This window comes from Hibiscus syriacus, unplaced genomic scaffold, assembly GCF_006381635.1.
Source record: "Hibiscus syriacus cultivar Baekdansim isolate YM2019G1 unplaced genomic scaffold, ASM638163v2 tig00011079_pilon, whole genome shotgun sequence".
Taxonomy (NCBI): domain Eukaryota; kingdom Viridiplantae; phylum Streptophyta; class Magnoliopsida; order Malvales; family Malvaceae; genus Hibiscus; species Hibiscus syriacus.
The window spans coordinates 1,463,513-1,477,654 of record NW_024062242.1 but is presented as its reverse complement, the minus strand read 5'-3'; the positions used below and the strand labels follow the sequence as shown (position 1 = coordinate 1,477,654).

Sequence of the window (14,142 nt, the reverse complement as noted above, 5' to 3'; positions counted from 1 at the left end):
CCTTAAAATGTATATTAATATGTTTGTTCGTAAATAAATTTGTATATTAATGTTATTTATATAATGGCATTACTAATATTAAGTTGTTTGATTATAATTATAAATAATACATACATATATGGATAAGTGCAACTATATAAATTTATATTCTGATCATGTATATTATATACAAAGTAAAAAAAATGTATTTTTTTATAACTAATTGAATTTTGACATTTAACTACTAATGTTTAATTAATAATTATTTTCATTTTCATTCTTTTGTTGGAAGCGCTTTAGTTCTGAACATTTCATTTTTAGTTAAAATGACGCGTATATAAATAAAAATCATGTTTCATTAATGTGAAAAGTCTTATGTATCTACAATACTTGCATAACATTATCATATGTATATAAGTGATAACGTGACACGAACGAACCAAGCGACCTTAGTGGTAAAGGAATTAGTGTTATTCCTTTAGATCCCAGGTTCGGGCACTATGAATGTCAGAGGGGTGAGCGATTAATATCAAATGGTTGAGAGTTATATTTGAATATATACTATCTTGTACTTATCCTAGATTAATCCAAGAGAAAAGTGATGACATGACACATGTTCAAATTATTTACGTAGTATTGCTATATATCCAACATGATTTTTATTAAATTAATATTACTAAATTTTTATTAAATTAGTTTCTTCTAACGAGATGATGATACATTATGAAAAATTAAAAACTAAAGATTTCAATATGAAAATTTAATACTCGTCAGACGGTCATAAATCTGTGTAATATTAAAAGAATTTTACATTGTGTAAGTAGATCCTAACCCTTAATAAATATATTTATAACATAAATATTAGTATATTTTATAATTTATTTTATAAACTATTTTTAATTTTTTACTCTGTTGCATTACTTATTGACAACCTATTTTAGCTGCCCTTAGGATTGGGGTCTGGATGAAAAGTAAATGGCCACTGTGTCTGCCTTCGATTCAAGATTTTGTTCGATGTCCGAATGCTGTCTCTATTTGCAGGATGTGAGTATTATGATGGGGGCCTGCGGGAGTGTTTGAATGTTTCTTTTATAGCTCGAAACGATGGTATAGTGTAAGGCAGGCGTTCGTTTGTTGGGCTCTGGCATCGAGGATTGTAGACTTAGACTTCCTTGCTGTAAATGTTGGTGATTTGGCTCGTGCTGGGCTGTTGCCCGCCTGTTGGTCTGTTATTCTCGCTGTTTTGGTTTAAACTGTTTCAGATTTGTGTTCTAGTTCCGATTGCTCTGTTTGTGGGGCTGGAAATATTTCAAGGATTAGCTGTAGATTCAAAATTGATCGTCTGCTTGCATTAGTGAGCGAAGATGTTGGTGCTGCGGGTTATTTTGCGTTGCTAGCGTGATGGAATGGGTCAATCTGATACATTTCCACTAGTTGCTGTTATCCGTGGATTTAATTCTTGTCTTGTTGCTTTGTTTTTCAAAGGTGGCAGGATGGGTTAAATTATTGAGTGCAGGTTGTTTCTTTATTTTATCTTTAATAAGGTGGTGACATTCGATAAAAAATTTATTCGATTAAATAAATAAAAATTAAGAAAATATCATATAATCAAGTAGTGACATGTGTCATCATCTAATTAGAAAATAAATTTATTTTAATTGAATTAAATTATGATCAAATTGATAGAATGTATAAATATTGAGAACCAAATATGTAATTATTTTATGGGTCATTTCGGTGACTAGCATAATTTAAGGTTTGATTATAATATTTGGATCAAATTTAGGGTTACAAAAATAACAAAAAGTTTATCTTAGAAGGGTAAATTACACCATTCCTCAATGAGCTTTTTCCTATTTCACTCATTGTACTTTCAATTTTTTCAATTTTCTCACCGAACTTTCAAATTGTTCATGTTTTGCTCACTTTTGAATTATTATTATTAAAATATAAAAATAATATAATAAAAACAAACGATGGTAGTTCACTGTTTGCCGGCATTGGATGCCATCATCGGCCATCGTAGGTTGTAACTGTTCGGTCCCATATTTCATGGGTTGCTTCGCCTCGGTCCCATGAGTAAAAATATGGTGGATGTTTTATCGGAAAATATCTCAAAACCTGTGAATCTCGACGGAAACATTTTGGTTTCCCACTTTTGATATCTAATTCGTGGACTTCGACACATATTCTGACAAAATGAAGGTTGGATTCGGACTCAGAGGGCGAGGCGAAGTGACTTATGAAATTTGGGACTGAAACTACTACCATATACAATTGTTGCTGGTGGCATCCAACGCTGGCGAACCAACGAACGACCACCATCAATTTTTTTTATGTTTTAAATTATTTTTATATTAAATAATAATAAAAATATCACGTCATACGAAAATAATAATAAAATAATTTAGAGTGAACAACACAGAAACAATTCAAAAGTTCAATGTTGAAAATTAGAAAATTTAAAAGTACGGTGAGTAAAATAAGAGAGAGAGTAAAGTTCAATAAGAAATAGTATATTTTACCCATCTTAGAAATATAATAATTTGATCTAGACAACTCATTTTTACTTTAGATAATTTTGTTGCACATATATAAACATTAATAAATATTATAAAACCGAGTAAATAGCTTCATCTTTGAACACTGTAAATATTTATATATATATATATATATATATATATATATATATATATGGTTCAATAATAAAATATTAATTTAATAGTTGTAGTTCATTTTCAAAGATCGCAAATATTAATTAAGAATGTATCAATTAAAAAAAAATTACATTTTATGAATCTGTCAACTCTATTTTGTTGCAGGATTCTTACTGATTTATTCTAAGTTTTGGGTATATGTAGTTGTAGGACTCTTACTGATAATTCTTCTATAAACTCTATTTTGTTATAACTTAGTTCAAGTTATCCTATGGGCCCAGCCTGCTCCACTTGTTGCACCATAGGAGACTCCAATCGACAAAGAGCACTATGCTGCCACAACCTTAGAGATGAATGCAAATATCAGTTTCAAGATTCTAGCTACGACCACAGTCTACCACTTTGGTGATAAGTGCAAGAGGTTTTATGAGAGCCTCTTTACGGAAAACTTACGAGTACTGCAAGCAAAGACAATGGAGGGGGTGCTGGAAGAGGAACATGACCTTTTTATAGGGTTCCTTAACATTTTCTCAAAGAATAACCAAAGGATGTTAATGTCACCCCTGCTCAGACTCATAGATCAGCACCAATAGTATAGTGGGGTAGGGGCTCGAGGAGGTTGTATCATCACTGGAGGATAGAATAGTAGGGGCGCCATTGGTTGCCAAAACACGATGTTCGTGTTGTTTCTCAAGCAAAGTGACTCGAGCTCAAAAGCTTAAACGGTGCCGTTTAAAGAATCGTTAATATTATTAAAAGTAAAAGAAATCACCAGTATATTATAATTATTTCAAATTATGAGTACACAATCATTTTTATGCCGATATCATCGACCCAGAGATAATAATATAAAAAGAATATTTTTTAACACGACGAAAATGTAACTCCGCACGTGCTAGCCATCTTTTCGATCTCGATTCTATCAAAAACTCGTTTAAGATCTTCACTTTTCATGTACCCACAAAAGCAGTCAACATGTTCCTTTGTCTTGGCGCAACAAGCGGCTGATGGAGCTGGCTTCTTGTACTCGTTCAAACATGGACTCATCAAATCCAACGCATTATCACATTTCGGTGCCGCTGCTACCTCCGCACCTGAAAACACCACCACCGACAGTGCCACCACACACAAGACAACGGAAACCTTGCTCATTTTGTTATTTTTCTTACGCAAATTTAAAATACTGATGATATAGTTGAATTGATGCTTTTTCACGTATGATTTGACGCAATTTATAGCAACTGAAATGGTAGCCTTCAAGAGATTTAGACCATACATGTAAATTTAGTGGAGGACTACTTGACTAAACATATGATGAGGAAATATTTGTGGTAACAAAATATGAGATGTGTCTATTAAACCGAATAAATAGCTTGACCTTTGATGTAAATATTAAATTAATATATGTATGCTCCATTTATAGAATTTTAAAATCTTAATTCTAATAGTTGTAATTCATGTCTAATGACCATAAAGATTAATTAAGAATATATCAATCTGAAAAAATGTACCAATTTGAATAATTTATCGTTTTTGCGATTATACATATATAAATGTCTGTATATCACACATATCAACAAATTCTCTTTATGTCAAACATTGTAGGTTACTACACAATTATATTGATTACACATCATGTAGGGCATATGTCTTCCCCCCACAAATCCTTACGGACTTATTCTCAATCTTAACATGTTCCCTTTTTTAGTACATTATGTAAGACTCATCTTATGATACGAGAGGTTTATTCAAGGTGTAAAGATTTGTCATACTCCTAATCACATAAGGCACTTTAGTCATCAAGGCATGTTGGTCATATAAAGTCCGCGTGATTTAATAACAACTCCTAAACACTAAATACCTTTGATTTGTAACACCCGGAAATTCGAGAATCGATTTGATCGAGTGAGAACATATATCAATTCTATATAAACTGTCTTTTTCCCCCTTATTAATCACAATATCATCTGCAAATATTGATTTATTTTTTTAACTCGATTGATTATTTTATAATTTTTAATATTAAAAAAATCCACACAAATATTTTATAATCTAAAAAACTATTTACATACTATACCCTAATTAATTTATAAAATCGGTGCTTCCATTGCCCTCAACGGTGAGGTGTTTTTTCACTTAACTTTGATAAAATTCGACAATTGTTAAGTTAAGAAAATCAGTATAATAAAAATAAATATTAAAAGAATCACTAAATTTTTAAAAATATAAGAAACCACTAATATTATAATTACTTCAAATTATGAGTACACAACCATATTAGATCAATCATTGATCCAAAGATGGTAATGAAACGAATTAATTTTTTAACATGAGGAAAATTTAACTCCACACATGTTCCTTCGTCTTGGCGCAACAAGCAGCTGATGGGGCTGGTTTCTTGTACTCATTCAAACATGGACTCATCAATCCAACGCATTATCACATTAAGGTTCCGCTGCTACCTCCACACCTGAAAACACCACCACCAATAGTGCAACCGCGCACAAAACATTAGAAACCTTGCTCATATTATTATTTCTTTCTACACAGATTGAAAATACTGATGATTATAATTGAATTGATGATTTTTTATGTATTTTTTGACATGATTTATAACAGTTGGAATGATAGTCTTCAAGACATTTAGACCATTCGTATATATTTAGTAGAAGAATATTTGACTGAACTTTTTGAGAGGAAATATTTGTGGTGACTAAACTACATATATGTAGTTATCCCGGTGAAACTAACTTCCGACGGCTTCAAGAGCAGATAATCTATGACTGCAAGTCTGCAACATTGGAAAGAAGTCCAGTTGTTACCAGGCTTAGTTTCCTAAATACATATATATAGAGTTATCCAGGTGACAAATCTCATGAAAATTTGAAGCTGACAAATCTCATGAGGTTTTCTTCCTATCAAGGACAGGGTTAGGATTGAACAATTAGAGGGTAAGTTGTTTAACTTTAAAATAAATATGGTTCAAAATATAATTAAACCATAAGAAATTAAGAGATTAAGAGTTTAATTTCACTAATTTTAAAATTCAAATATCTTAAAAAATAATTATTTAAACCAAATAAATTTGAGGTCAAGGTTTAATTTTATCAATTTTAAAATCGACAGTGTCCTAAAAAATAATTATATCAAAAAAAATTGGGAGGGACAAAACCTTAATTGTAATGGTTTCAAACCTATAGTAACTTAAAAATTAATTATATATCATCAAAGTTAAATGTTGAGCTGGCTCAAGTCAACGAGTTACAAGCAATGCAAGTTGGCCAACTCGGATGGCAAATCGCCATCGAAACAGTTCCCACTCATGAAGATTGCCAACAGCAACGAAAGGTTTCCAAGTGTTGCAGGATAGCGTCGTGCAGGTTCATGTAAATTGTTGATGATAGGGAGTGTACAATGAAATGTCAGGAGTGGGATTTGAACCCACGCCCTCTCACGAGGACCAGAACTTGAGTCTGGCGCCTTAGACCACTCGGCCATCCTGACTGAATGGTTCTATAAACGAGGGGCTTTAATTGAAAGAATTTGAATTACAAAAATGAGAGAATAATGGGAAAGGTTTGCATGCGTCAACATCAACATATATGGAAGTTTGGGGGAGATGGAACCCAAAAGGTTTGTGCCCACTTTCATCTCCATATATCATACATCTAAATTACTTCATGTATCATTAAACTTTAAATATTGATTTATTTATATCAATAAACTTTTAATTTTGTCAATTGTAACACTGAATTTTCGATTTTACATTTAATTATGTCACTTAATCGTTAAGTCACTAACGAGATGATGACATGGCCAACGGTTATTGATGTGACATGACACACCAAAATGACATCAATTTGGCACAACTGTTCTGATACCTAAAATGACATCATTTTAGACATTAAACTTTATGTATGTATCGATTTTGCCGTTGAACTTTTAAACATTTTACTTTTTTGACATTACACTTTCCGTCCGTCGCCGACAACCAATCATTTCTCGTCACTAATCATCTTTTGCGGTAAATTTAGTATCAAAATGTTCGCATTTCACTTCTCATTATTCTCATATGATTAGTATTATTCGAAACCCACTCAAAATCAATGAAATTAAACAAAAAATCTATCATTTTTAGATGTTTAGAGACTTTCTTAGATTTACAGGATTTGGATGTTTGTTCGAAAATCCAAACGATGTAAAACATTATTTCGAGAAGACGTGCAACATTCCTCAAAACTAGTCGTATCGTATGGTCATTGAAAGATATCGAAGTATTAATACGTCGAACTTTTAAATGGATTGTCATCAATTATGAGTAGATTTCATGGAAAATCAATCATATGAGAATAAAGATAAGTGAAATACGAACGCTTTGGTATTGATATTGTCACAAAATATTGACTAATGATTGGTGGTGCTTGGTCGCCGATAGCGGCTAGAAAGTGCAATACTAAAAAAGAAGAGTGTTTAAAACTTCCATGGTAAAATTGATACACTCCTAAAGTTCAGTGTATAAAACGACATCATTTGGGCATCAGAACAGTCGTATCAAAATGACATCGTTTTAGTGTGGCATGTCACATCAATAACCGTTAGTCATGCCATCATCCCATTACTAGCTTAGTGACGGAGTGATATAATTGAATGTAAAACTAAAGTTTAGTGTTGTAATTGATAAAATTAAAATTTTGGTGATATAAATGAGTTAATAGGTCAAGTTTAATGATATATAAAGTAGTTTTTCTTACAATTATTAGATTCAAATTTGATCATTAAATGTAATTTTACACGAATTAGCTGAACTAAGCCATGTGTTTAACTCAAGTTAAACAATGAGAATAAAAGCTCAATGGATTATTATGACGGCCCATTGAAAATCTATGTCAGAAGTGGGATTTGAACCCACGCCCTCTCACGAGGACCAGAACTTGAGTCTGGCGCCTTAGACCACTCGGCCATCCTGACCTAATTGAAAATGGATGCTTCATGGGCTTTGATGGTATGTATTTTGCTCACAAAAAATGAGAAAATAATGGGATGAATGCATAGGTTCTGATATTGCCATGACAAACTTAATTACTTGTTACCTTTTCGAACCTCTAAATTGCCTTCAGGTTTCGGTTCTCATATTGCTCCTACAATGTGGAATTTGTTTGAGTTCCTTCATCCAGCTAAACTAAGGCAATGTAGAAAATATCATCCTATGCTTGAAATCTCTACATACTACCGTGTGAAGTTTTACTGTAACAAGCATCTTCTAATTCACTTGTACATTCCCTTTCGTTACTTCAGCCTATGGATGGAGCATAAACTACCTCCTTAACTACTCATCATGTTGCTACAGTAGAGTACCCTTAGAATTATTTTACATTTTTATCTGGATTTATTGTTCTAAATTCTAATCAACAACATGATGGAACATACAAAGTGTTGTTAGCATAATTTAAGTCGGGTGTTTTATAAAAAATATTCTTTCCACGTTTCCATTTATTACGAAGGGGGTGTTTGGATCAAGGAATGTGAGATTCAAATGGGAATAAAATCTACATTCTCATATTTGGTTGGCCGGGAATCTCATTCCCGGTAATGTTTTATTATCAATAGTAGATTTTTTTGGGGTATATTACCGGGAATGTCATTACCTCCATTTCCTTAGGTATTGTTGGATTACCGGCGTTTTGGACTAGATTGCCCTTAATTTTTTTTTTCAAAAATATCATTCTTCTGTTATTGAATAATAAAAATTCTATGAAGGTTAAATCATAAATTTATCCTTAAACTATTTTAAATTTACAAAAAAGTCTAATTAAAATTTTATATGAAGTTCAGGGGTTAAAATAAAATTTTACCCTTTTATTAAACCTTTTTATATTTTTAATTTTATAAAAAAATATAAATTTTATGAATTTAAATTTTTAAAGAAAATATATAAATATTTTTCAATTTGTTAAAAAAAATTATAAAATAAGGACAATTTGGTTAAATATACATTCTAATAATCTTTTATTCCTTTAACCAAACATGATAATATTACATTCCTGCTAAACCAACCAAACACAAAATACAATATTCCCAGTAATCCTATTCCCTGGTAATCTTACATTCATACTGATAATCTTACATTCCGTGAATCAAACACACCCTAAGAGTATTGTATTGACATTTTCTATCGCGTTTGGTTTCAAGATTCCATAAGAATATTAAAAGTTACTCATTACAGTTCAAGTGTACAAAAACTTAAAATTTTCAACTGAATAAAATGAGATACCCATAAGCGTTGAGAATTCTTTGCGGTGAATAAACGCGAGTCTAGATTACATTTAAATTAATCTTATAAACAAAACATATAAAATTATAAAACAATTTTATATTAAATATATATTGTATTATATTCAAATTAATGAAGTGTATTACACTAAACGATCTTAATAATTAAAGAATTATTATATTTTTAAGATCACATATTCGAACACCATGTATATCAGGAATATAAATATTACTCACCTCAAATTAATAAATAAAATTCATATTATCTTATAATAATCATATACTAATAAAAATATCAAATAATAAATAAATAAATTATACACGTCATGATGTCAACATAATTTGGTTAAAAAAAGAAAGAAAGAAAACGTGCCCTTTGGATATATTTTGAAATGTCCATTAACCCTGAAGATATTAATTTTTTTATCCATATTATTATTATTATTATTATTATTATTATTATTATTATCATTATTATTATTATTATTAAAATATATTAAATATATATAAATAATTAATTACAGGCCAATTACAAATGGACCGGCCCAGTTACAAACAAACCAGAACCGGTCCAGAACAAACCAGAAACCCTAAACATTTGGGGGTTTCAGTTAGGGTTTCCTAACCCTAATCTAGTCGGCCGCCTCATCACAGCCGTTGGATCTGAGAGATCCAACGGTCCTCAGATATGCCAGAAGAAACCCTAGGGTATCATTACCCTAGGGCCACGCGGCGTCGCCCCAGTTTCCAATCACCGCTGCCGACACTCTTTCGCCGCCTCCGCCGCTGCCACGTCTCAAATGAAGACTCCAGAAGACCAGATGCCCTCCACACGCCATGGCTACGGGGTGAGTCACCACTGGTAGTCCGTGACTCACCGAGACCCCATCTTCGGACCGGTCTGATGGCCAAACCGGTGGTGGCTATAAAAGCCACCACCCAAACCTGAAAAAAAAACACACAGAGACAGAGAAAAAAGAGAGAGACAGAACCGGAAAAAAAAAAACTACTAACCAACGATCTCAGTCAAACATCCCACAACCAGAAACAAAAAAGAAGGAAAAAGGAAGAAGAGAAACTTACCGAGGAAGCCCCGACCACCGGATCTCACCGGAACCTTCGAAACACCGAAGGTACTTTTGTAGATTCGCTCCGATTGGGAGCTTTTTAGGAGAAAATACCACCGGAACCGTCCTTAGGACGGTCCGATCTATCTATTAGTGTAAAAATAAATTTTTCCGGCCACCGGATGCGGTGGCCGGCGGTGACAGTCACGGCGGCAGACGGTTGCCATCCGGTGACCGGCTTCCCTCCGATGAGGGAAGCTAGAGAGAAGGCAGAGAACAAATTTGTTCTCTCTGTTAGAGAGAGAACAGGGAAAATGAAATGAGAAGCTGGCCCTACGGGCCAGCCGGTTTGGGTTATAAATACCCTCTCCCAAACGACGTCGTTTCGGGGAGGGTATTTCTGTAATTTCATAAAGGGTAAATCCCATCCGAAGCCATTCCAATTTGTAATTTTTACATTCTAGTCACTAAATCGATTTTATAATACTTTTAATTTGATATCGAAAATTTAATTTTATTTATTTTAGTCCTTCATATTAAAATAATATTTAGGATAAATAACAGATTTAATCCCTTAATTTTGATAAATAATATTTTAATCCCTAGTTTATATTTTAATTTATTATTATAATATCCGAATTTTAGATAATTTTATTTTAGTCACTAAATTATGAAATAAGAAAATAGCTTGATTAATCCCTGTAATTTTGATTAATTATGAATTAGGTTTGTCAATTTTAATTTCACTATATTTTAGTCATTTATTTTAAGTATTTTTTATTGCTTTTAAATATATATTTAGAATTGTACTTGTTTATATATTTAAATGTTGTTATAAGTATATAATAAATAAATATTTATTTTAAATAAATTATTTTAATATTTAGTTTTCAATATCAAAGAACAGGACAGTCTTAAAACAACTGGATGTCCTATTCAGATATTTTAAAATTAAACAATATTATTTAAATTAATATCAAAGAAAAGAGCTGTCTTAAGGCACCTAGAAGTTCTTTTCTGATATTTTTAAATAAATAAATATTTTTTATATAATTTTGAAATAATATGATTATAAATTAAATATATTTTTGAATTTTAATAATAGAGACAATTTATAATTAAAAAGTACCAATTTTTGGGCGTTGTAGGGTGCTAATCCTTCCCTAAACGTAACCGACCACGAATCCTTTTTATTAAAAAAAAAAGAACGAATTTTTGGTTATAAAACGCAGGTCAGTTCATTTTTTTTTAAAATGGATGTTTTTTAAAACTCTTTTAAAAAAAAATAATTTTTAGGTATTCGACCTACCTGATCCAAAAGGCCGATGGCGACTCACAAATTATTTTCAAAATTATTTATTCACATCAATTTCTCCGTCAAATAAATATTTCGTGCCCGGACGAAAACCGGTTACGACAAACCCCTCGCCATAAACTCTCATCTAATGTGACGCGTTTCGTAAAAAGCTGATTCTCGTTAACTCTTCCTTTCTTTTTATTTTCTTTTCGTTTCTAAATCCGATCTCTCAAGTGAGAAATGGCATCGGGGCATTCCGCCGGTCGACCGGATTTTTACGCCGGAATTGAAGGCAGATCCATGGAAAATACAGTTTTATGCTCCAGTTTCACTAAAAAGAAATGATATGCAAGATTTGCGAAGCATTTGGGAAAGTTGGGATTCAAACAAAAAATTACAGTTTTATCAGACTTACGGAGACATCCCATATTTGCTCTATGTAGAAGTTGATGATGAATTACTCAGAGCCCTAATTCAATTCTGGAATCCATGGTACAATTGCTTCACTCTCAATAAAGAGGATTTGGTCCCTACTATTGAAGAATACACAACTTTGCTACATATAGATGGGGCTTTGGAGAATCGAATCTATTCAAAGTCAATTAAAACTCAACCCTTTCGAGTTAAATTAGCAAAGATTGCTGGGGTACGAGAAGAATGAGTGGCATCCCGTACAAAACAAAAAGGTGAAAGCGAAGGCATTGCTTGGACCAACATTAGAGAACTTATTCAAAGCCATCCAGATATTAAAGTACGATTCGATTTATTTGCTCTGGGTATATATGGTATGGTCATTTTCTCAAAAGTATTGGGATATGTTGAAGCTGCAGTGGTAGATTTGTTTGAATAGCTACCGAAAAAGATTAATCCTGCTTCTGCAATCCTAGCAGAGACCTTCAGATCGTTAAATGCTTGTAGAAAGTTAGGAGGTGGACGATTCTCAGGGTGTACCCAGTTGTTATATGTTTGGATCCGTAGTCATTTCTGGAGGACAGAAAAGGTTTCATACCGACGCTTTAATACGGATTACTCACCATTAAAAGAATTTCTAGAGCAGGAATGGCCGAAAGAAATTAAGAAAGATATGTGGATTAATCCCTTTCGAAATCTGCAAAGCAATGACATTGTTTGGCGAGCCCCGTGGCAAATACAAAGGGAATTCATTTACAAATGTGGAAATTACAACTGGATAATGTTGCTCGGATTATGGGGAGGAATTGGATATGCACCACTTCTGGTCATAAGACAGTATGAAGGTCGTCAATTTGTACCTGTCACTGCTGGATTACAGTCATCTGAATTCACATTCCACAGCAAAAATTATAAAAGAAGTATTATGGAAGCCGTTACAGCTTGGAAAACAACTTTTTGTATCCGAGCTAAAGCAGCAAAAGAAATGCTAACTCCTGATTATGAAGAATGGAGATCTGTCAGAAAAAACGAAAATATTCCTTTACCAGATCAAAATGAGGATATCTCTATGGAAGATCGCATTAAGGTGGTTCCGTCAGAGATTGAAATCTTGAGAGCTGAGTTTGAAGCAGAAAGAGAAGGCTGGTCGAAAGAATTAGAGCAAATGAGACAAGATAAAGCTATGTTGGGGGTTGACATTGAATTTCATTCATCACAATGTGCAATGTTGAGAAAAGATAAAGAAAAAGGTGAGGATGAGTATAGAGCCTTACAGAAAAATTACCAGGAGTTATATAAATCCCGGAAAGCATCAGGATCAAGCCAAGCAACAATACAGATGACTAGAGAGTTGAACATCGAGAAAAGACGAGTTGAAGATCTGAAAGGAAAGAATAGCCGTCTACTCAAAAGCCTTGAGAAAGGAAAGCAAAAAATGGAAGATTTTGAGGTCGACAGAAGAGAGCGAATTATAAAACACAAGGCTGAGCATCGCGAGATCATGAATGAAATGCAAAGAGAAAGAGATCGAGCCAAAGATTTAGAAGATATAAAGAATGACATCTTTGTTAAATTTGAAGGTGAGAAAAATATCATGTTCAAGGGATTTGAATCTGAAATGAACCAGTTAATTGCTGAACTTGAAGTCAGAGGCCAAAAGATGGAAGAATCCAATATTGAAAAAGAAAAATGGGAGTTAGAAAGAAAAAATTTCAACACCAGACTTGAGGTGGAGCAGGAAGTGGCTAGCAATTGGATGCAAAGATGCAGAAACAAGGATGTTCAAATCCAGAAGCTTAATCAAAGAACGCAAGAAACACGAACAAAACTTGAAGAAGATCTGGATCAGTCTAGAAACAAAAACTCAGAGTTTAACGCTTACATTTTGCAACTTGAAGAATCATTATTTCAAGAAAAGGTTCGTCTAGGGCCTAATGATCTCAAAGAAAGTAATGAGGAAAATGCTTCACTGCGAAGACGCATTAGAGATCTTGAAAAAATTCTGCACAATTGTCAAGTCAGAATCACTGAATTAGAGCAGACTCTTGAAGAAATGAATGAACAGTGGCAAAAGTCAACTGAGTTCTATGTGGAAAGAAGTGAAGAAAGAAGCAATATGGTGTTCGAGGCCATGGTTCAAATGAGCGAAGTTGCTAGATATGTTGGGGAACTAGCTGTTGAAGCCAAAATAATTGAGCATCAAGTTGATCCAGTTTCTAAGTACGGAAAGAAGGTGTCATGGTTAATGAAAGAAGTTATAGAGCTTAATAAGAAAGCTATGCCCTATATGTAGTTATGAAATATTATAAAGAAACTTTTGTATGCCGATGAAAGTTGTTCTATGACAGTTAACTTTTTGGGATCAATGTTTTTTACATACATTTTGCATACATTCATCATTCATTTCATAATTTTCTTTATGAATAATTTTATTATTTTATTTATTAAGATAAAATTCATT

General features: G+C 32.7%; 2 non-coding genes across 2 annotated transcripts; both read right to left on the bottom strand.

Moving 5' to 3' along the window:
- Positions 1 to 6,056: 6,056 nt before the first annotated feature.
- TRNAL-CAA lies at positions 6,057 to 6,140 on the bottom strand. The gene has a single exon. It is a non-coding gene; the product is annotated as a tRNA-Leu (tRNA).
- A 1,380-nt stretch (positions 6,141 to 7,520) lies between these two features.
- TRNAL-CAA lies at positions 7,521 to 7,604 on the bottom strand. The gene has a single exon. It is a non-coding gene; the product is annotated as a tRNA-Leu (tRNA).
- Between the last annotated feature and the right edge of the window lie 6,538 nt (positions 7,605 to 14,142).